General features: G+C 37.3%; 1 protein-coding gene across 1 annotated transcript in view; it reads right to left on the reverse strand.

The window, feature by feature from the left end:
* The window catches only part of DOK6 (docking protein 6), a 456281-nt gene that overhangs the window by 102605 nt on the left and 328496 nt on the right, over positions 1-25180 (reverse strand). The gene's annotated exons all lie outside the window — the stretch shown is intronic.

Here is a 25180-nt window from a genome sequence, read left to right on the forward strand (position 1 = left end):
ATTTCTGAGTGTATATAATAAAATTTGTATGTCAATTCAGGGAAAAATCAGAATGCAGATTCTTTTTCAACTAATTAGAATTACTTTTTAAAAACATTTTTTATTGGAGAAACTCCACTGACAAGTTGTTATTCAATAGGATTATAGAAAAGTTTCATTAACAAAGGCTAACTCTAAAATGGAAAATATTTTAATATTTGAAGCTAGCTTTTAAAAATCATTGAATGTTTTCAGAAAGACCCACCCATTATCAATATGCTAATATTTGGATACTGGACATTAACTGGATTTCTGTGTCGAGTTTCAGGTTATAACATCAAGCAATTTTCAAGTTATAACATCAAAATATTCATGAGGAGAAACTAAGCACCAAAAAGATTTTAGATTCTTCTCTATGATTCTCCAAGGAGTTTTCAATAGAAAAAAATTGTCTCAAGTGGCTTCAGACGTTCTGGAGGCTGCAGCTGTGGTCCCTTAGGGCCCTACAGAGCCAGCACTTAGCTTCTCTGAAAGAGATCTTAATAAAATTCACCCAGCGTGAAATGGAAAGTCTGGGGGAACAATGAGGAGTTTTCACAAAGTGAAACAAATGAGCTTTCTTTGATTCAGAAGCGTAAGGAGCAGCAGCAACAAAACCATTGATAAGCAGGGAGTGCATCTTGTTTGAGGTTGAGCTTTGTTTATAGTCATCTGAAAAACAGTGCTTATTAGCCTTTGGAAATGAGGTGATGAAAACACAAATTGTGATTTCCCAGTCGGTCACTGAGATGTAAAGCTCCAGTGCTTGTCCACTTCCTGGGATGTAACTCTGCCCCATGCAGAAGCCTCTATGCTTACAGGAGGGATTTTGGTCTCTGAAATAAAAACTGTAAGCTTCATTCTTTGATCATGAAATAAGGCATTTAAAACAGCATGAAAAGCAAAGAAACTTTAGGTAGAAGATGCTCTTTTTTCAGAGTTTGTATGTCAGCCTAGATGAAGCTCATGTTTATTATCAGCCATGTTGGAATAAATGGGCTAGGTGACATGGTTTGGCTCTGTGTCCCCACCCAAATCTCATCCTGAATTGTAATTCCCATGTGTTGAGGGAGGGACTTGTAATCCCCACATGTGGGAGGGAGGGAGGGAGGGAGGCGATTGGGTCATGGGGTGGTTTGTAACATGCTGCTCTCCTGATAGTGAGTTCTCATGAGATCCGATGGTTTGTAAGTGTTTGGAAGTTCCTCCTTTGCTCTTCTCTCTCCTACCACCATGTGAAGAAGGTCCTTGCTTCCTTTTCACCTCCTGTCATGACTGTAAGTTTCCTGAAGCCTCTGCAGCCATGTGCAACCGACTCAAGCCTCTTTCCTTTATAAATTACCCAGTCTTGGGTATTTCTTTATAGGAGTGTGAAAATGGACTAATACTCTAGGTGTCTCTTGTTACTGTTTAAAATGTGTTCTTTAGGGGCTGTTAGGAAACAGAATGCTTCATGTCTGTCTAAATAGTCTTGAGGCAGTGAGCCAATACTAGAGAAGATAATTAGGAGAAAAAAGAAATAATTTAGATGGCATTTGACTTGCTCCTCAAAGCATGGTCCACAGATCAGCAGCATCTGCCTGCTTGGAAGCTTGTCCAGACTGTTAAACTTAATTCTGCATTTAACACATCCCCAGGTGACCCCCACACACATTAGAGTTTGATAATGACTGGACTACAGAACCTTCTCCACAGGTCGCCATTTCATCGAAGAGAAGTGAGAGATGACACATGGGACCCACAGGAGGACAAATTAGAAGCTGTATTTGTACAGCATTTTAAAGACTGTGATACATAAAGCAAATGTTAGAAAGAAAAATGACAAAAAGAGCAAATGAACCCAAAGAATTATTTCCTTAACTTGGGAAAAGCTAAAACAGAGGTGTGAAGTCACATACGAGCCCTCTGACTCCCTTGCCAACAAGACACACATTCCTCAATTGCATTCATTTTGTGAAAAAGGGAAAATACAGGTGACATACTTGTCCTTACCTCAAACTAAAATTCTATTGATATTTGCCGGCAACTGCAAATGTAATCTCTTTATATCTAACAATGTCTCTGTACAAAATGAAACTTTTTAAAATCTAAAACGGAACGGTGGATAATATAATCTGAGGTTTCTTTCGGCTCTGAGGAATATTCTAGGGCCTTATAAAAATTCTAAGAGGTAAACAGAACGGCCACATTTATTTCCAGAATTTTCTTTATTTTTGTTTGTTTTTGACACTGTGAGATAGGAAAATCGTAACAATATGGGATTCAAAAGACTAGGGCACCAATTTCAACCACAGTGCTCTAGCCTGTCATATAAATTTATATATTTTTCAAGTAACTACTATAACCTAGGCACTGTTTGAAGCCTGAGCTACCAGGGAGATATGTGCTACCAGGGAGAATTTTAGGGCCATGAGGAGGGCAATGGGGGATTAATGTGAGCCAGTTATTTTACTTATTAACTTGGCAACAAGATTTTATTAGTTTTTTTTTTTTTTTTTTTTTAAGGAAATGAAGTAATGCATGTGATAGTTGGCAGGAAAGAGTTAATTTAGTAGGCCCCAGTTGGTTATTCAAACCTTGCACATTCTTCATTGCTAATTTTAGGATGGCCTATGGCTGGCTTCTGGGATATAATCTCTGGGCCTTTGGGACATTCTGCCTATTTCTGTAAGTCTGAGACCTTGGGCCATGCTGTATCCATTTTACCATATATATTTATCCCAACAAGAGACAGCTTAGCAGGAGTGCCTGTCTTTACTCTGATGGAGCCTGTGTAGCTGAGTCAGTCCTAGGGCTGCTGCATGCCTATGTGACTGACCCCCAATAAAAACCCTGGACATTGTGGCTCAGGGGACTTCTCTGGTTTATGGCACTGCATGTATTGTCACATGTCATTGCTGAGAGAATTAAGGGTGTCCTCTTATAACCCCACTGTGAGGGGCCTTGGAAGCTTTTGCCTGGACTCTCCTGGTCTTTATCCCTTGTGACTTAACTCTTTGCTGATTTTAATCTTATTTCTCATGGTGGTGAACCAAACTGTGAGCATGGTGTGTTTCTTTCTGAGTCTTGTGAGTCTTCTAGAGAAGTACTGAGCTGGAGGCTGGCCTTGGGAACCCTTGTATCTGACACTACCAGCATGTGCTAAGGAGTCTCTCTCTCTCTCTCTCTCTCTCTCCATATATATATATATATATATATATATATATATATATTTTTTTTTTTTTTTTTTTTTTTTTTTTGAGACGGAGTTTCGCTCTTGTTACCCAGGCTGGAGTGCAATGGCGCGATCTCGGCTCACTGCAACCTCCGCCTCCTGGGTTCAGGTAATTCTCCTGCCTCAGCCTCCCGAGTAGCTGGGATTACAGGCATGTGCCACCATGCCCAGCTAATTTTTTGTATTTTTAGTAGAGACGGGGTTTCACCATGTTGACCAGGATGGTCTCGATCTCTCGACCTCGTGATCCACCCACCTCGGCCTCCCAAAGTGCTGGGATTACAAGCTTGAGCCACCGCGCCCGGCCAGGAGTCAATATATTTTAATGCAGTAAGAATGTAAAATTCCCAGTCTTTTCCCTAAATGTCTGTTTTTCAAATTACATTCCTTTATGGAATCTAAGAATATCCTCTTTATCCAGCTTTACCACTCATATCCAGAATCACTTGAAATAACAGTACTGTCAGACTTATTTCTGCTATGTTCTAATAAATAAAAAAATAACTAAGGATCATGTGGATGTATATATTTGAGGGAAACTGAATCCCAAAGGAGGTGCTCCTTTTTAGTTGCCTTCAAGGGCAGAATCAGCCCTAACATGGTGCATGGAGGAATTTTCTGGAGAAAAAATTCCTAGCATAGACCATGCCCTCCCTTTCTTGCCTGTAACTCTCAAACTTGGCTCTCTACGAAGATGTGACTTTGAAATGTCACTCTTTCTTCCCACATGTGTGAAAGAAATTTACCAAGACAAAAATTATGGAAACACTTGACTTAAAAAAGTAAGTGTAGACACTTTAACTTTTTGTGGGTCTCTAGATAAAATTTTGCAACAGATGAATTAGTTGACATCTGGCAATTTTGCCCATCTTCACAGCTGTATAATTTCATTCTCACTAAGTTTTGCAATGTTGTATACATATTTAATAACCAAATATTTATTCTCCATGCACACAGAAATGTTAAACTCTCAGTAATGGGGTAGAACAGGAGCATGTTCCTAAAAACCCAGTGGTATTTCTATTCAGTATTTAAAATTTAATGTTTAATTATAGAACATAATGAAATTCTTCAAAGCACAGCTTTTCCACAGAGCAGTTAAAACCAATTAACACTTTTATTTTTTTAACAGTTTAATCTTTATTGTCATTTAACGATGCTAGAATTTTACTTTTTTTAGCTGCTATGAGAAGATTGGTTACTCTGAGTCAGACTGTGATCTAAGAAACTGAGCAAAATGGAGAAACAGAATAAAGCAACAGTACAGAAAGTCAAAAAATAGACCCAGTTCACATAACAAACCTATGGTCAAAGTAGAGTCTCAGATCAGTAGGGAAAAGCTGATCTCTTCAATAAACTGTTGAATGGTAGCCATTTGGAAAAAAGCTGAATTCATGTCTTTTCCTCCATTGATATAAATTCCAAAGAAAGCAAATGGGGAAAAGTGTTACAAGAAAATACTGAAGAATTTTTATACAAACTCAGAAAGGAGAAGGGATTTCAAGAGAAGATTCAAACAAAAACGTGACAGAAGGAAAAGATAGATGAATCTGCCTTTGAAAATCCTATTTAAAAATAATAGAAATCATAAGATATCATAAGTCAAAAACTAGAAAAAGATTGAAATTTCACAACACTAATTTCTCTTGTTTCATTTAGCAACATATCTTAGAAATTCAGCTACTCCAGTAGTAGTCATAATTGTAATAGTAGTAGCATTCAGTGAATAATAAGTTACAGGCACTGTTTAAGGGTTTACATACATTTTTAAAAATTTTTTACTCTATGAAAAAATTACTAAAAGTAACTTTCAGGTGAAAGTAATATATAGATTGTGTTAATATTTGTGTAAAAAATGTGTGGGGCAAAATTTCAGTTAAATAGGAATAAGTTGGAGTTCTATCATATAACATGGTGAGTATAGTTAAAAAAAATATATTGTATACTTAAAAATGCACAGAGGGTAGATAAATGTTCCTCACCATGGAAAAGGATGACTATGTGAGGTGATGCATATGTTAGCTAGCTAGATTTAATCATTCCACATTTACATACTTCAAAATGTCATGTTGTATACAATAAATATAATTTTATGTCAATGTAAATGTGCATGGGAAGAATTTACATGCCTCTTTGCATGTATGTACACTAAACTCTGGAAGAATGTACAAAAACTAACTGCTATTTACTGGGGCAAAGTGAAACAGACGGTGTGTAAGTATAGAAACAAACATTTTCACTAATAGCTCTTTACATACATGGTAAACAAAGGAAATGTTACAGATTTATGATTTTTTTTTCCATAAAGACAAAGTCTTACTCTGTTGCCTAGGCATGCTTATAGCTCAATGCAGCCTTGAACTCCTGGGTTTGAGCAATCTGTCCACCTCAGCCTCCTGAGTAGCTGGGACTACAGGCTTACAATACCATGTACCCCCAATCTTTCTTCTCTCTCTCTCTCTCTTTCTCTCTCCCTCTCTCTCTCTCTCTCTCTCTCTCTCTCTCTCTCTCTCCTCCCCGCCCCACCCCGCCCCGCCCACTCCTTCTCTGCCATGGTTAGACGTGCTTGCTTCCTCTTCTGCCAGACTGCAAATTTCCAGAGGCCTCCCAGCTATGTTGCCTGTTAAGCCTGTTAAGAACTGTGAGTCAAGTAAACATCTTTTCTTCATAAATTACTCAGTCTCAGTTCTTCATAGCAGTATGAGAATGGACTAACACACATGCCTACAAGGAAATCTTGGTTTTAGTCTGGGCTCTCCTGCCAATTAGCTTTGTGAAATACCACTTGGCCCTTTCTAAAATTAAACTTTTAAATGAAAGAGTTAACATAAACCATCTCTAAGATAGACATTTGTGCCCAAACTCTACCAATTCTTCCACCTGTGTACTCAGTGATGGCACAATTATAGTCACATTACTTAAAATCTATCTTCTCACATATTTTCAAAGTTTTCATTTTATATTATTCTTTTTTTAAAATTTAACTCAATAAGATGACTAATTGAGTTTCTCTGAACATCTGGAGTTTGGCTTTAGTAAATCTTTGAAAATATATACATACAAAATGCTCTTCTAGTTACCCTACTTTATGCCTCAGAAATTCAGAATCAAAACACCCACCATGTGAAGATGTCATGTAAGTCATAAGACTCTAATTACAATTATTGCCGTTATCCTTATTATATGGCTACATGCTAACAAGGATTTAATGGAAAAAAAATTAAAATGATGATTTTATATTTGCCCTGTATATATATCTCCTGGAGGCTTTATTGTAAACATATCAGATATTCCCTGACAATTAGGAATTTTAACACTTTTAACTCCCAATGTCAATCACGAAAAGCACCCAGTGTACCCCTGAAATATCTGTTGATGAAAGCGAATGAAAATTATCAATATAGTGGCTACATAAAAAGTATTGATTTTATAGTTTCTGATAGGGAAAAAAAGCAGAACAAAATATAAAAGAAACATTGTTTTTGAAGAATGGTCCCTTGGTGCTACTGTACTCTTCCAAATGGAGCAGATAAAACAGTTAAAAGAAATACAGAGAAGTGATATGTTCTTATGTTTCCAGCTGGCATAGACTTGTTCTATTTTAAACTTGTTTGAAGGCATCTGTGTGTATTGCATGGAACAGCTACTGATCTATACTCACACCTAGTCTTGTGGTGAAGAGCTAATAAAAAAGAAGACAAGTAGAAACCCTGGGTTCTGTCATTTAAGAAGTGTACTTTCCTTTTAACATGAATTTAATGGCCATGTTATGATTGGGACAGTTTTTAGTCTGTCCCAAATTTTATTACTATTTAGTTTCTAAATATGAGTATTTAGTATTAGAGTTATGCTTTTTTTCCCCCACCATTTTGAGGGGAACCTAAAAAGAATTCTATTTTTTCAGAGCTAAAAGAGCATGTAATCAGGGTTTAAAATTATATTTTTATTCCTCCTTTTGTTTTAAATATAGTTAAGATACTTTTTTAATCATGTGAAAGATCCTTTCAGCATTTCAACTGACTATAGAAGAAAGACAAAAATCTTATAGCCAAATAGAAAATAAATACAAGACTGGATTTGATTTTATATTGACTAAGGCTTGACTTTTCTTCTCAGGTTATATTCGATCATTTTGTCAACATATTTTTGGACACCACCCACTTGTCTACTTGTCAGGCACTGTATTAGATTTTAGATTTTCAGAGATAAACATATTACTTTTTTCAATGGAAGATGTAATTTTTTAAAAATCATTTTTAAAACCATAAGTAATCACCATTACTATGAATTACATTTGTTTTCACATATATGCATTTAACTTTTTATTTAAAAACTCTGAGTAGGCCGGGCACAGTGGCTCACGCCTGTAATCCCAGCACTCTGGGAGGCCAAGGCAGGTGGATCACGAGGTCAAGAGATCGAGACCATCCTGGTCAACATGGTGAAACCCTGTCTCTACTAAAAATACAAAAAATTAGCTGGGCATGGTGGTGCATGCCTGTAATCCCAGCTACTCAGGAAGCTGAGGCAGGAGAATTGCCTGAACCCAGGAGGTGGAGGTTGCAGTGAGCCGAGATCGAGCCATTGCACTCCAGCCTGGGTAACAAGAGCGAAACTCCGTCTCAAAACAATAACAAAAACAAAAACAAAAAAACTCTGAATAGATGATTATATAAACTTCTATGGGGATTCTGAAGTTTTTAATTGATTATCCTTACTGTGTTACAGTTTTCTCTACAAATCTCTGATACAGCACCACATTTTAAAAAAAATTGGCATTATCAAAACAAGTTACCCAGTAAAACAACAAAACACAAATCATTCTAAAAAACTCATGGCAAATACCAACTGGTATTATAAAAGATGTAGGCATATGTTTGATCTACTGATTTTTAAAATTTTTAACATTTTATTTTCATATATTTATTATAGAGCTGGGGCCTCTCTTGCTCAGACTGGCCTTAAACTCCTGGGCTTAGGAGATCCTCTCACCTTGGCCTCCCAAAGTGCTGATATTACTGGTGTTTATCACATTCTGTCTAAGTTACCAATTTTTAATTTGTTTTGAAATAGAAATTAAAATTTACTAAAATGAACAACATGAATCTATGTAAGTTTTAAACATTAAAGAATTTCATGTGCAATTGCCTAGATGTTTTATAATTTCAAATGTCATCATTTCAGCTTAGTAGATTTTCAAGCTTAAATTTTTAACTTCATTTTAACACATTAAATTTTATTTCTTAATTTTCATTGAAAAAGTTAGTGAACAGTTTGAATTATCTTCAATGTAGAAGCTAAGAAATGGAGTAAATATCTCCCTATCAAAAATAAAAGTATCAGTTTATATTGTTCCTTGATATTTTTGGTCTTCTCAGCTATACAATGTTAGGCTCATCATGGTTCCTAATGAATTCTAGTTAAGGAATGGACCAATCACTTCTGTTTCTCTTGCTGAATTAAGCATAAATCTGTATTACAGTACTTCTAATATCTCATTACCTTTATTTTTACATGAGTTTTTCCCAACTACACTTGTTCCCTGAAAATACAAGTGATAGGAAGGAAAAGAAAACAATAAAATCTATAAAAGTTGGCAGCTCAACCCACAAAAGGGGATGTTGGTGTTTGAGGGAGGGTGGTGGGTTTCCACCCAGGATCCTGTAGAAGTCAGAGCAGACTGCTTGGTGGCTGCAAAAACAGGAACATCCCTAATTGTTTTGGCTTTTTACTTGTTTGTATCTCTTACGTAGTGTATCTTTCCCTATTGCGTATCTTCCCTCTTTTCCTTCCATACTGATTTATCCTTTCTCTAAGCTTTCTGAAAAACCTTATCATTATTTGTTCTTCCCATCATCTTAACATGTATTTATTTTATTCTTATTTCTTCCTATGGCTTCCTTCTTTGACCTTTAAGGAGTCTTCTTTTTGAAAGCCTTTATTAGATTTTGCAATAAAACTTTTAGAGCCACTCCATGTTCTTAAATTTGAGGATGACATGTATTTTTTACCTAACTTTTTATTTGCTTCATAGATCTCATTTTTTCATTTTTATTTGCCCTCACGTTTGGAGGCATATATCCAGATTTGGTATCTGAACAGATTGTATGTGGGAATTTCCCTTGGCTGAGTGTATTTTTCACTTCAATGACAGCCAATTCCTCTTCTTCAGTTGGTTGGAGTCTCAACCAATATGCACAGAGTTGCTCCTAATCCTCATTTCTTACTGGTGCCCATCTACCTCATTTTGGGAATGGAACTGAAATAGTTTCCTACCTCCTGTTAGACATTGATTCTAACTGTGAAAGAGAAAATAGTAAAGTCTGGTCAAGCCTATCTCAGTTAATGTTTTGAAAATAAAACTTTTCCTTTTTGCTAAAAAGACAAACATCTTGCTTGAAAAGAACAATTGGGACAGATATAATGAAGGAAAAATAAGTTCTTAATTTTTGCTAATTCAGGTAATGGTAAAAAAGCAGAAACAACACAAAACTAGAGTCATTGAACAGAACTGAGGGAAAAAGCCAGATTTAACTCACGAAATACAGAAACTTTGGTTGACGTGAATAGACCTGTATTTAGTATTTTTGCTGTTGTGTCAACTCATGAAATTTCACTGTGTTCTAGAGTCCTCTATCATTGGTCAGCTTTTCATCTTTCTTTACATACTGTTTTCCTGATCACTATTATTCACAATTATTGGTTTAATACCACTGCTTGCTGATGGGAGATTCTTCGGCATTTCTAAGCCTTATCCCTACCTATGTAGTATCTTAAAAATAACTGAAATAAAAAATATCAAAAAGTAGCTTTACATCAAGTCTGATTCCTTCCATTTTGTTTTATAAATTAATGAATTTTTTTCTCATTTCCCAAGGAAAAGATGTGGGAATCATCATAAATGCTGTTTTCTGCTACTGAGTATCAGCTTCTGCCTCACTCCAGGCACAGAAATCTACATTCCAGCCATTCCTAAGCCATTTGGCATTCTCTTAATGAGCATGTGCCTTTGCTCCTACTGTTTTCTGTGTCAGGAATCCTACTCAGTCCTTTTTCACCTTTGATTTCATCCTCTCATACTCAAATCAAATATATATATATATATACATACATATATATATATATATCTCACACACATATACATATATGCATGTATATGTATTATATATGTATGTTTATATACATATGTACATGTATATATGTGTATATGTATGCATGCATATATGTATGTGTATAATATATGTATATGTATATTTGTCTGTTTCTCTAGAGGTTTCCTAAGTAACACAGCGTATATCTTTGTCTTCTGACTTCTCCAGCCCTCCTCTGAGCCACTGGAAACCTGATTGTGACCCTGGGGACTTTCTATGAGGGATGGGTAGGATGAGTGGGATGCACTGCAGATGCTGTCCTTGTCTCAAAAATCATGTTGGTGCTTGAAAGATCAAAGAATAGAAAAAAATGTATATTAAATGAAGACTTCTGTTCTCGTGTTTGCATCACGATAGACATTGCTCTTCGAGTTCTCTTTCTCCTGAGATCCATGTAGATGTTCACTCCCTGAGCCAGCTTGTAGTTGAGAAGATAAGAAGAAAACTGCCCAGTAGATCCAAGGAGACCTTTCCTCTTCCACAAACAGCTGCAGACACAGCAGGACTTGGGTAAAGGGGGCAGGGAGTTACTATGGATTTTCTTTTCTTTTCTTTTTTTTTTTTTTTTAGTATGCTAAGGACTTTTCTCCACTGAGAAATTATTGGGACATTTTCCCCAAATCTACCAAGGACTTTTATGTGCCATGGAAAGTATCATGACAGGAAAAGAAATAGGAAGTCAACCTTTTGTTTCTGAGATTCAGAGGAAGATTTGAGTACTAGCCAGGCCGACTTTGATGGATTTGTAAAAGCCAAATCTAGATGATTAAGTCAGCTTTGCTATAAATCAGAGCTAGAGGGAGATTAGAACATGATTTAAGAGGCAGCCTTGTTCCATCTGGACCTGGGTGATTGGGGGCGAGCGGGAAGTTAGAAGCATGGGTCAGACTTGTATATCCTGAAGTCTCTTATCTGAGAGAAAATTCTCTTATCTGAGTAAAAATTCTGGAAAATGCAGGAATGTGAAATAAATTGATCTCTAGATGGGTGAGCTAAAGGATACACTCCTGACCTTCCCAGGTCTGGCTGCAGGGCATCCAAAAATTGCACTGTGGAGGACTGGAGTCAAACAGCAGGGTGTGAGAACTCCAGGATTTACGAAACTGGCCAGAATCTCAGGGGTTTCAGTGGAGAGTCACAGCACATCCCTGCCAAGCCCAAATGAGATCAGTTACATTTATTACAGCAGATGACAGCCTGGAACAGACCAGACCAGATGATGATTGAATCTGGGGTTCCTTTTATTCATAAGGTCATGTAAGATTTTTGTGTGCTTAAACATCAAACTACATAAAACTGGGAAGAAGGGGCAGAAAATAGTATCACACCAAGGTGAGTCATCTGAAAAGGGTGATTTAAAATGGCAAGTTATAATTATCCCCTTCCAGTGAGAAGGGGTTCCTCAGACATATTCAATAAGAAACAAAAATTTTACACTTTATTTATTTATTTATTTATTTATTTATTTATTTATTTATTTTGAGACGGAGTTTCGCTCTTGTTACCCAGGCTGGAGTGCAATGGTGCAATCTCGGCTCACTGCAACCTCCGCCTCCTGGGTTCAGTCAATTCTCCTGCCTCGGCCTCCTGAGTAGCTGGGATTACAGGCACACACCACCATGCTCAGCTAATTATTTTTTTGTATTTTTAGTAGAGACAGGGTTTCACTATGTTGACCAGGATGGTCTCGATCTCTTGACCTCGTGATCCACCTGCGTCGGCCTCCCAAAGTGCTGGGATTACAGGCGTAAGCCACCACGCCTGGCCTACACTTTCTTAACTAAGTAAGTTGTGTTAAATTCTTGAACCTTTACAGTTGTAAAGCATCTGCAATTTCAAATAGCAAAACATTCACTCCTTTGTCTATGAAAATTAATTAGCAAAGGTTTTCATTTATTGTGGATTCACATTTATATAGTCGTCAGGTCAGATTTATAGTCTCTCCCTAAATTTGGGGAAAAAGTATTTTTTCTAAGTTTCTGTCCAGACATTTTTCTAATTATTTCACTACATCATTCCTGGCTTCTACAGTCACTGGGGGGTGCAGAATGAACTGAATATATTTTATTGTGATTCATATTATCACTGAAGAGGCTCCTTCCATTTTGGAAAGCCACACACACAAAGCCAAAATTAAAAACGTATTCTTGAATGTTGAGCTTATAGGATCATACGTGCTAGAACAGGTTCTAATGACTTAGATTTCAGCCACTTCAAAAAAAAGTCTGCTATGGTCTGAATGTTTGTGTTCCCGCAAATTCAGGTGTAGAAACCCTATTCTCAGTGTAATGATAGTGAGAGGTATGGTTTTGGGGAGCTAATTAGGTCATGAGAGCAGAGCTCTCACGAATGGGATTAGTGCCCTTATCAAAGAGACCCAGGCCTGGTGCAGTATCTCATGCCTGTTAACCCAGCACTTTGGGCCAAGGCAGGAGGGTTGCTTGAGCCCAGTAGTTCAAGATCAGTCTAGACAACAAAGTAGGACCCTGTTGCTGCAAAGAAATAAAAAAAACTTAGCCAGACATGGCAGCATGGAAACTTGTAGCCCCAGCTACTTGGGAGGCTGAAGAGGGAGGATTGCTTGAGGCCAAAGGGTCAAGGCTGCAGTGAGCTATGATGATGCCACTGCACTCCAACCTGGGTGACAAAGTGAGACGGTCTCAATTTTTAAAAAAATCACAAAATCAAACAAAAGAGGCCCAAAGGAGCTTGTTTGCCCTTCCACCATGTAAGTTTACAGCATGAAGCCTCCACCTAGGAGGAGTGGGCTCCCACCACACACCAGATATGGCGGCACCTAGATCTTAAGTCTTCTCCGCCTCAAGAACTGTGAGGGATATATGTTTATAAGCCACCTTGTTTATGGCATTTTATTATAGCAGTCCAAATGGACTAAGACAGTCCAACAATAAAAACAATAAAGCAAGTTCACTAGGACAAGGCATATTTAGGCACTGGAATCCTTTCTGCTGTGGCATTCAAACACGACATTAAAAGAGTTTGAATTTGGAGGCTAACCATATTCTCCCATGTGAGATTAATGCTTAGCCAGAAACTGGAGGAACGATATGGGGTGAGAGAGAGTAGCGAATAAAAGGTTAAAGAACAAAAAGATGAATGGGAAAGGTCAGTAGTCAAATGGTGATGAAAATCAAGGATTGAGTCCAGAGTGGTTATTCAAATGAGCATTGTTCAGTGCACAAGTCAGTTACAATCTGAAGACAGAAAAAGGCCCAAGAAGCAAGAAAGGGGAAATCAAGTAAAATTTATAAAAACTATTTACAAAGTCTGATCCTCATGAGATATTCTAGACATCCCTCTCTCCAACCTGCCCATACTTCTGGCTGGATGTACCGACTGCATTTCCCTGATAGCATAAGCTGCTGGCTGGTGAGAAAATCAGATTCTCCCTGCTGGCTGACTTCATCTACAAGACACATGAGTATCCACTGGTGAGAGAAGTTCAGTTGTGAAAGAGAAGCAAAGGAAGGTGATGGGTCCTTAGAGAGGGTGCACAGCCTCTTCCTCCATTGGTAGCTCTCCATTTGATGTTGCCTGATGCAAGGCACACTTTGTTTCAGATATTCAGATTTCGTAGCCTTCTGATAATGCTTAGATTAATGCTTAGCTGGAAACTGGAGGGGACTGAGTCCTTATTTTTAATACACTTCAGGGCCAGGCAGGGTGGTTCATGCCTGTAATCCCAGCACTTTGGGAGGCTGAGGCCGGCAGATCACCTGAGGTCAGGAGTTCGAGATCAGCTTGGCCAACGTGGTGAAATCCCATCTCTACTAAAAATATAAAAATTAGCTGATGTGGTGGCTCATGCCTGTCATCCCACCTAATTGGGAGGTTGAGGCATGAGAATCATTTTAACCCAGGAGGCAGAGGCTGCAGTGAGTGGAGATCGCGCCACTGCACTCCAGCCAGGGTGACAGCGAGACTGTCTCAGTAAATACATAAATATTTTAAAAATAAAAATAAACACACTTTAGGTGATTTCTGCATATGTAAGTTTCAATCTACTACTCTGAGAGCAAGCCCAGGGTAGCTTCCTGTTCTATGGAACATGAGGAGAGAACCAGGGGCCGCGGAAAGCCTTCTCACGGGACCCAGTTCTCATTAGCTTGTTTCTCATTCAACAAACGTTTATTCGTCACTCATTGCATGCAAGGCACTCTGCCCAGCCAAATATGTGACTGCAGGCTGACGGGTGGTGATCGGGAAAGCTGCCCAAATGAGTAAGATTCTGACGCTTCTTTGGAGTAGTTTATCCTCTGTCTACCACCCCCAGATCACCACATTTCCATGACTGGACCCAAATAAAGTTATTTCATATTTCCAAAAATACCTTCAGTTATTAACACCTTCAGGAGAATTCAGGGGCTCTTGGTAGAAATGAATGAATCATGTACATAACTGAGAACTATTTATACAGACAGAGTTTTGGTTTTCTGGAAAGAGTAATTTCAGGTATTTAGAAAAGCCGTTACACTGTTGCTTTGACAAGCCACTGGGCTTCCATGACAATATCAGAGTCCTGGTGGGTCAGGAGAAGGAAAGGAAGCAGCGCTCATCAGTAGCAGACAACAGGAACTCAGCACTCCATTTAATTTTGGAGAGAGCTGGTCTAAGTGCCTCAGGTATTTTTATAACTGGATCCTCTCTGGACTCTTCAAACACCCCGTTCTTGAGTAGCGACATAAGATGAGGGAGAAGACAGAATGAGCTGGCTGCCTCACTCCCTCTCTAGCTACTCTCCCAGTTTGAGATGAAACTCTGGAAGTATAAAGAAGGTGGGAACTTACTGGAATCTCTTTTACTTTTCTCAACTCAGCACCGTTATAAAGAATGAGACGAAAATGCCATAAGGAAAGCAGTTGAGAGAAATTTACTCTTTTACCCTTGGAACCTAATGGGAATTCAAGCAGTATATATTTTATTTTTCTTAATGGCCAAAGCCCTTGGCTGCATATTGTAATACCTATCATGGCATGGATCAAAGCAATCTTAGTAAAAAATATTTATTTCAGCTTTGCTAGTTGTTAAACCTCCATGAAATGTTCATTTTCAATGCTGTCTTGTCTATGAAGAAAAGATTGTGCTAAGCAATATCTAAAGTAATATCTATAGGATTTCATTTTTTGCCATATGTAAGGATGAATTACAGAAACTCCATCATATAAAGTTTTGTATTGCTCTGTTGTCTATCATTTTAAATGCTTGAGCGATCATATTATATAATTCCTGCTATCTTTTCCATCCAGGGATTGATGACACATTTCAGTTCCCAGTGATAACCTCTCTCGCTGTTTTCATTAAGCATTCCTACACATTGAAAGGGAGATGAAATTAGCAAAGTAGAAAAAGAGAATTAAAAAGGAAATCTCCTGTGTTTCTTTTCAATTAGTATTATGTTAAAGAAGGTAAGGTTTTGAGACCAGGCTTATGAAGTTGCGCTGTGCGAGGTTGCACAGAGCAGTGGAAAGGATACCCTGCACAGTTCAAACACTGCCTCTGAAGGCAGGTGGCATCCTGGGGAAACATACTGATGAGGAACCGAAGGACCCGGGCCTTGGAAAAGTCACCTGACCCCCAAGTCTGGGGCTGCCCATCTCTCCAACTATTTACCTTTGACACCTTAGAGGGCTGCTATGAGGATCAAACTATGAACACATTTTGAACACTGTCAGGCACTGTGAAATAAAAGATATTATCAGTGTGATTGTGAGCGATGGTTTCACAGGAGCACTACACTACCTAGAGAGCTACAACATCCTCCTTTGCAAATATTTTCCTGCTGTGCTTTAGACTATCCCTGGCCTCTGCCACCTTCCGCGTTGATGCTGTGTTTTCTGTGTTTAGAGATGGTGTTTCCTGTTCTTAGACTGTGACCCACAATACCCCTGACAGGCCCAATCACACCCAAGCGTGTGAGAGTTTGCCTGTGAAAAGCTGCTTCCCCTGGTAAAGTGGCAGCTGTCCACGGGGGAAATCTGCCTCTTCTTTCACCAACACGGACAACATTGGAGAAGGGAACAAAAAACACTTTGCTATTTCACTGGCTCATGTAAAGGTCATTTCTCAGCCTGTTTCTTGTGCAATGGAAGGTGTTGATTATATAGCTCCAGTAATGTTGCCTTTTTGAATTTATTCTTGTCTCAGGGGCTGTGCTATCTTCCACCTAGACCAAGTTTCATTATATTTAGTGCAGCAGAGCATGCAGATGATGTAGTTAGAACTGTAGGCAAAACAACCCATTTCTATACCTATTGTCAGCTTTCAGCATATTAATAGAAATGCAGTATAAAATATTTATATTTGATTAGGATTGGAATAAATAAAAAAGGCTTAGTTTCTGATTTTGGTTTTGGCTGACTTTATGTATTTTTCTCTGGGGTTCTTTTTAAAACATTAATTTTCCTTAGCACAAAAAGTAAGAAAACAATTTCTTTTAGTGAATATTTCTAATTTCTTTAGCATTTTTGAATTATTGCAAGGTTCATTTTAAACCAGTCTTACTAGTAGACAAAGCAATGTTATATATTTCTTCAGGATCCTGGGCTGTCATTTTCAATTTTGGTGCTGATTATTAATATTTTAAAGTAACATGTGATTGAATTTAACTTTAAAGATATGAAGTATTTTGCTGTTAATGCAAACATATGGCAATGAAAACAATCTAAGAATTTACAACTTAAATTTTGGAGTTGAACAAAATCATATTGGATTTAGTTTCCATGGATAAAGTTTTATATTCAGGACTGTACAAATAACGACTTACATACCTCGATGTACCCTGCTATCTATTCTGTGTCCTTCCTTGTCTTGTGTGTCTGGTGTTGTGCCCTGGGAAGCTGGCTTCTCAAGCCTCTCTGAGACAGGAACCAAAGAGATGGGCATTTTGGGGAGAGGATATACTAGCTGTCTCTAAAACTTGGTCATTAATGTCCTCTTAGTTCTAGATCAAAGGAAAAACATGTCCAGGCTAAAACAGTAGGCTTACACTTAATGAGGATATCCTCCACACTAATGAGGAGTTGCTAGGCTGTTTGAAGGCACTCATTTGAAGATAAGAATAATAACTTACTGGGATAATACCCTTTCTTATAAATATGAACTAAAAGTTCAAAGGTGTAAATGTGAATAGTATTAGCATCACTTTCCTCCCTGAATAATGTATTAAGCATATCAAAGCTCTTCAACAGTGATCAAAAGTGACACATAGACCCAAACATATGATTTCATTTTATAATATGGAACTAAATTAAGATTTCCATTGAAAAGAGGTTTGAAATAATACCAATTTTTTTTTTTTTTTTTTAGGGAGCTTTCAGTTTCCCATGAGTTATCATAATATTCTAATTCCATTCGTTCCCTGGAGCTGACCATTTACAGTCTAAAATTTATTAATTAAGGCTTTTTTGTTTAAAGACAGATCAAACAGGTTTTACAAGGTATATTCATAGTTTGCCTTACAGAGAATAAACTTTCAATGATCCTTTAGCTTCATTCTATTTAAAAAGACAGCACTGTTTACATTATTTATTTATATATATATTTTAGGTTGTCTCTTGTAACTGTAAGAAAAAATTCTTTAGTGGTTTCTATAATTCTTGTTCTCATTAATAAATGTATGACATATTATACTTCAAGTAAATTCATAATAATGGTTCTGCATTTTAGAAATTCCTTCCAAGGGAGACAGCTTATGAAAGAACTAATATAATTAGCATTTTTTGATGGATGACTAGTGTCAAGACAGAGAGGAAAATGCTCATTGCAGTTAAGGAATGCACCTGAATGTGTACTGCAAATAGCACAATGTGATTGAAGAAAATAAATTAAACTTATATTTTTGTTTTTGACAACCAAAACATTTTTGTTCCTATTTTTATAATTTATGTCATAGCATATTTTTATGGAAAATTTGATGTTTACTTTTTGTTAAAGATCTATAGCCAGTTGCCTTGGAACTTCTGTTGAGTACTTCCTCAAGCACCTGCCATTTTAAGAGGGAATAAGCCAGAATAAAATTTTCACTCTTCAAGTAAATAGTCGGCTTGGACTACATATGTCTTCAAATAATTAAGCAAATAGTCTTGACACTCTATTATGTGCCAGGAACACATATACTTGTAAGAGAAAAGAACTTTGAGAGAAGGACTTTAGGTATATATTCTATAACACTTATTGCAGGGAGCTCCTGACAATAACACAAAAGGGAACATTTAATTTAACACTTATATATAATCATGGGTATGTGAGGATAGCTACTTTTCTTACAAACTGAAGAAGGCAAGACTTTGAATTTGTATGTAATCTTTGTGCTCGTGAACGCACACAACAATAATGACAAGAAATACAAGATTGAACATACAAATATGCTTTGTGGGTAGGCTGTATATAGGGCATTTTAACTACAAAAGAAAAAATTCCCTCCATTCTGGTTGTATTTAGTCTTCTATATAGGAATCCATATATTTCATCCCTTTAAAGTAGCTACATTTGATGAAAATTGTCACTTTTAAACTGTCATACAGAAAATGTTTTACAGTTTTATTTTGATTTCAGAAAATAAGTCTTTTAAAGGGACAAAATTATATAATCACTATGCTAAGCATATTGTCAAACCAAAATAAAATAACTGTACTTTTGTGACTATTTCATTAGATAAAAGGATTGATTTCATCATTATACCCACATAAATTGTGGCAAAAATTTGATGGAACAGTTTCAACTATATGAATTCGTATCTGAGTAGCCCTTTAGGAAATCAGTTAATGTTGAAGTTTTGTGCCAATATCAAATTTAAATTATCTGTGTTTTGGATTAAGCTATTCTATTCATCACCTGAGTAGTTATTTGAAAATTTCTTCACTGCCTTAAGCAAGCATATTTAAATATGGAGTTAGCATACAGGATCAAAAGGGGAATGCAAACATAAATGAAAACATGCATTTCCCTGATCATGACCACTTGCTATAATTTTATTGCCTAGCAAATTTTCCTTTTGGTTCAGACATTGGGAGGTAAAGGTGAGTTGAAACTTGGCCTAAACATCATCAGTGCTAGTCTTGTGTTAGTTAAATCATGGTTCCATGGTATTTTATTATTTTTGATATGGAGTCTCCCTCTGTTGCCCAGGCTGGAATGCAGTGGCACAATCTTGGCTCACTGCAACCTCCGCCTCCTGGGTTCAAACAATTCATGTGCTTCAGCCTCCCGAGTGGCTGGGACTACAGGTATGTGCTACCATACCTGGTTAATTTTTGTATTTTTAGTAGCGATAAGGTTTCACCATGTTGCCTAGGCTGGCATCGAACTTGTGACCTCAGGTGATCTGCCTGCCTCGGCTTCTCAAAAGTGCATGATTCATTGTCAATGCATGTTGTGTTGGTGAGAATTAATGCCAATATAAACGAATCCTCAACCACATGGGACCTGGGACTTTTAGGTATTGATTATGAAACTGCCTTTGCAAAATTATGAATCAGAAAAATCTAACATAGCTGACTCCATCTTGCTTCTAACCTCATAATTGTCCCTGCTTATGCCTGGGAATAGGCCAAACTATTGGAGCAATTTATAGTGTCACTTTAAAGCAAGGATGATAATAGTTCCTTCCTCAAACTGACTCCCTCTTTGAGGAATGAAAGTGCCTTTTTAAAACTAATGAAAGACCCAAGGTTAGAAATATGGTAGGAGTCTGAAATCTGCTAAGATGCAGGCATAGTTAAGTTATAACCAGCCATTGTTCCTCAGTTTGCTTTTCTATAATTGCTTACTGCTCAGGAGTCATGGATTCAGAGGTAACAAGATCTGTAACTCTCCAGTTGCTCTAACAGATAATATCACTATTGTAAAACCTAAGTCTGAAATATTTTTCAGACTTTGCATTAGGGAAGATGAACTGATTCCACTTGACCTGTGACTTATACCAAGGAACTTGCCCAACCAGTTCTGTGACCCCCCCCACCCCACCTCACCCAGAAACTGACTCAGTACATGAAGACAGTTTCAACACTCCTATGATTTTTATCTCCAACTAATTGGCAGCACCTATTCCCTAGCCCTCTGTCCTCCAAACTTTTCTTAAAAACCCTAGCTTCAGAACTCTTGGAGAGGCAGATTTGAAAAACATCTCCCATCCTTCCATTCAGCTGATTTGCAATAATTAAACTTTCTCTGTTGCAACACTTCTGTCTCAGTGTGTTAACATTTCTGTGCCATGGTCATGAACCCATTGGTCTGTAATAATTCTTTTTTTCCAACAATTTCAGCTCCATTTTTCTTCTAAGGTCATAGAATTATTGAGATATAGATTATGTTAAACATTATATTATACTACCAAATTCTTAGCTTTTATTTAGATTTAGAGCAGAGATTCCAGTTTTCCTTTTTGATAGAACCTAGTATACTCATATATTAATTTGCATGGTCATCTTGATTCTCTTTTCTAGCATTTATCCAGTTCAATAATGTCATTGGTTCCATTAAAAGAAGGGGGCGAATAGAGATCCAACAGTTTGGAATGAAGTAGGTGCTTATATTGAATGCTGTTAGGCTTATTTTAGTAGTAGAATTTATGAGTAGTATAAAACATGAGGCAAGTTCTCTTCTATTCATGAGAGGTAAAGCTATGAACATAAAAGAAGGTGACTGCTCACTCCTGGATGAGCATGGCATACGTATCCTTCCTTTTTTAAGCTAAATAGGGGCCTTAAAATAATGGTAGAGAAACAATTTCTCTAGCTGTTTTATTAACTTGTTATTTCCAACCCCTACCTCATAATTCCTTTAATGACAAAACGTCCCCTATTGCTATTTTCAATTCACTTAAGAGTTTACTGCTTTCTGAATCAAAAATTAAATTTCTCAATGTTGGTTCTTGCTACATGGAAACTGTATGTTTCCCTCATCTTTCAGTCAACTGCTGTGTGTTCTCACCCTAACTCCCTGCATCTTTTGGGGGCTGGAGGCTTAGGATCAAAGTTTAACAGGCAACAGAAAAAGTAAGGAGAATAGGTCTCTCTCCTGTGAGAGAGAGGGGTTCTCGAATGGGTCTTCCCAACTCTTCCCTTCTACTCACTCAAAATTACTTTGGATTCTTAGGGAATTTCAAATGCAAGAACAGGCAAATACACCTTTTAACGTCTCCAAGACTCAATGTGGACCCCACAGATTCCTCTGTCACTGTCCTCATCAGCTGTTGGATAGGGAATCCTGCCACAGACGGTCAAACGTGGCAACTTTCTAATTTATATTAAAATGGCATTAACCCTAAGAATTATAATTCCTAAAGGTACATACTTAGAAAACACATTATTTTTTTTAAATTTTCTATATTCCGATTCTTTGACATCTAAGGCCTTGATGCCACTGGAAGGACTGCCCCTACCACAATTAGCCTAGTACTAGAGATAGTAAATAACTTACTAGAAGGTGGCCTTTTCAAATGCAAACCAACTAATACAGAACCCACACCCACAGCCACCTTCTTCATCAGACTTTTTTACTCTGAGCCACTCTCTCTCTTCCCTGATCACCTCAGGGCCGAGCATCAGATAAGGAGGCACAGCTTCTATGCCCCAGAGCCTGCTGAAATTTCCAAACTAAGGAATCCTAACCCTGCTTGCTTTGGCTTGTCAGTTACACAATGAAGGCTCTTAGCCAGTTTCCCTCTTTCTGCCTGTAACCAACCCCAGTACTTCTGTGTCGCCCCCAAACACGTGGCATGCTCTCTCCTCTTGGGAACAGAGTCACAAACTGTATTTTCAAAGAACATAATGTCCCTATCTATGGACCTCATTATGAATTAAAATAAAATCTGTTAAAACAATTACCTTTGCACATTGGGTTTTGGGAGTTTATGGAATAAAACAAGTCAATCTCTCCGCCTGTGGTGCAGCAAGGGTGTGATATAATTATTCTTTAGACCAGAATTCATGGGTTTATAGAAAGCAATCAGCTAAAATATGTTTAAAATTCTCAACTGGTGAGTGGGTAAAGGACTTATGGTATATTCAGCCCACAATAAAAAAACAAACAAACAAACAAAGAAACAAAAAAACTCCAATATGTGAACTATCATGGAAGAATCTAAAGAGCATTACACTCAGTAAAAGTAGCCAGACATGCATTCAAATGACATTTGGTACAAAGCAAGACTATAGGGATGAAAATCAAGTCAGTGTTACTCAGGGGCCAGAGTGGAGTAGAGGGCTTTGCTCACTGGGTACCCATTTGGAAATTAGAAATAATTAAGAAATTACTATGGCCGGGCGCGGTGGCTCAAGCCTGTAATCCCAGCACTTTGGGAGGCCGAGGTGGGTGGATCACGAGGTCAAGAGATCGAGACCATCCTGGTCAACATGGTGAAACCCCGTCTCTACTAAAAATACAAAAAAATAGCTGGGCATGGTGGTGCGTGCCTGTAATCCCACCTACTTGGGAGGCTGAGGCAGGAGAATTGCTTGAACCCAGGAGGAGGAGGTTGCGGTGAGCTGAGAGCGTGCCATTGCACTCCAGCCTGGGTAACAAAAGTGAAACTCTGTCTCAAAAAAAAAAAAAAAAAAAAAAAAAAAAAAAAAAAAAAAGAAATTACTTTTAGGAAAAGGAGCAGAATTTGAAACACCACTTCAGGACTTCAGGGTACAAGAACAATTGTTTTTTTAAAAGCCAGTTCCTGGTTAAAAGTAGAAAACCTTTTTTTTTTTTTTTTTTTTTTTTTTTTTTTTTTTTTGGTCAATTCTGCAGAGAATCTGTTTCTAAAGCAACTATGAACAACTACAAACACAGTCTGAGAATCTTCTGTAACAATAAGGGTTTTGAAAAAAAGTAGGGGCATTTTGAGGCAAATTAGCAAATTAGCACAGGAAAATAACAAGTGTGTACACGGTATAGCATTAAGAGAACCTGTACAAATAAAGACACAAGACAAGACCCTAGCTATTTCAGGTTACAGTTTTCATCATTTCCAAAGTGAAGAGGAAATAGAAATACCCATATTAAAACATCATTACAACATATTTATAGTTTGCCACTTATGCTTAAAATAGTTGCGTATTAAATTGCCTCAGAGTTCTCATTGCATGGTGAAATTCTCAACTAAATTTTTCCTATTGACTCCTCAAAGTATGGCTCTACAGAATAACATCAATTAGATGAGCCCCAAATTACAAATTCCCTCAATAATCCGGTAGGTAGAAAAGAACACTGTCTCACCATGGCCCTGCTTTATCTGGGAGGGTTTGATGTTGCACTCTGACCTCCATGGGAGATATATCTCAGTATCTTAGCCTGCTTAGCATGATTGGAGAAAATACCAATGACTCAGTTTGGATAGACCTGGAATGCAGCTGCTGAAACGATGTTACTAAAGCATTCCTTTTTCTTTTGATTAGGCTTTGTTTACAAAAAAATTGGTTAATTCCAGCAGAGTAACAAATGGTTTTGTTTTCTAGCTCTCTACTGAATGAACAGTTTTGCCAATTATCTTAATAGAGTAGTGACACAATGAATGCTACCATAGTAGCTCAAATGCAAAATAACCAAACCATAGCCCATATCCCAATCACTTCCTTCATCAGCCTCAAAAATCACTAAGTGCACCAGTAGAATGGGTTTGGAGCAGTAATAGGAAAGCAAATAGAAAGTCAAGGGGGACTTTCAGTGCCAACAAGACCAATTCAGATCTTGATTTGACTTGTTTCAAATACAGTCTCTTTACCACGTAATGGACATGAGTCCATCTCACAGAACTTTAGAGAGAGTCCTTTATTTTTCAAAGACTGTAAAGTTGGAAGAATTCATTCATCCGCAGCATCAGCTGTCTAAAGTTGTGCTTCCCAGTCCTCATCAGGCCTGTGGTTAAAATGCACTCCACTGACAGTTTGCCAGGCAACAGGGTGCGTGAGATCGCGGGAGCTGATGCCTCGAACTCTGAAAAGTTATCAGGCCGTATGCTACTTAGTTTAGCCTGTGTGCATACTGCCCTGGGACCTGATTTCTACTTTATTTTTTAAAATATAAAACTTCTGGTACCCTTTAAGTTCAGTTACTGCCTTAAAAGTTTTAAAGAAGACATCACTGGGTCCAATTAATAATAAATGTGGCTTTCATTCAGGGTGTGTTTATGTTTTGCCAGGCATGCCATCATTTCTATATATGTGCATCGTCTCACTTAATTCTAAAAACAACTACATGATCTGGACAAAATGAATCTTCAGTTTTTCGATTAGAAAACTAACAGTTGAGGTGAAGTATCTTGTAGATCTAAACTGATTTGGCTTGCAGATTTCATATTCTCATTCAAAGCACTTCCTAACATGGCCTTAATGTGAGAAATGTATAATGTAATAGGACCACATTTAGTCAGATAGAAAGGATTTTTCATTCTAGAGCTGTTTCCTAGGTAATGAGTTTCTCATATTTATTACCAAAAAAACCCCACATAAAATAAATATACGAAGTAAGTTTCTATGGTATGATTTGATTTCTGCATATACATATTATTCATACCAAATCTTTCTTGATTTGCATATTCTTGGAATAATTCTGTGAGTCAATGAAAGCATAATCCAACTTACCTAAATTTTTATATAAATACACTATCACAATTTGGAGAATGTCACTGCATAGATGAAATACTTACCATATGAAAATACTGCTAAATATTTAATGATTAAGGTGAATTGCCCTGGAAAATTTTCTTCTAGGTTCTTTTTATTCAACTACTGTAGTAGATTGGTATTAAAAAAAATCTCTTTGCAACATTTACTTTATTGGTTTTTTT

Source organism: Saimiri boliviensis, chromosome 13 (assembly GCF_048565385.1).
Source record: "Saimiri boliviensis isolate mSaiBol1 chromosome 13, mSaiBol1.pri, whole genome shotgun sequence".
Classification (NCBI taxonomy): Eukaryota; Metazoa; Chordata; class Mammalia; order Primates; family Cebidae; genus Saimiri; species Saimiri boliviensis.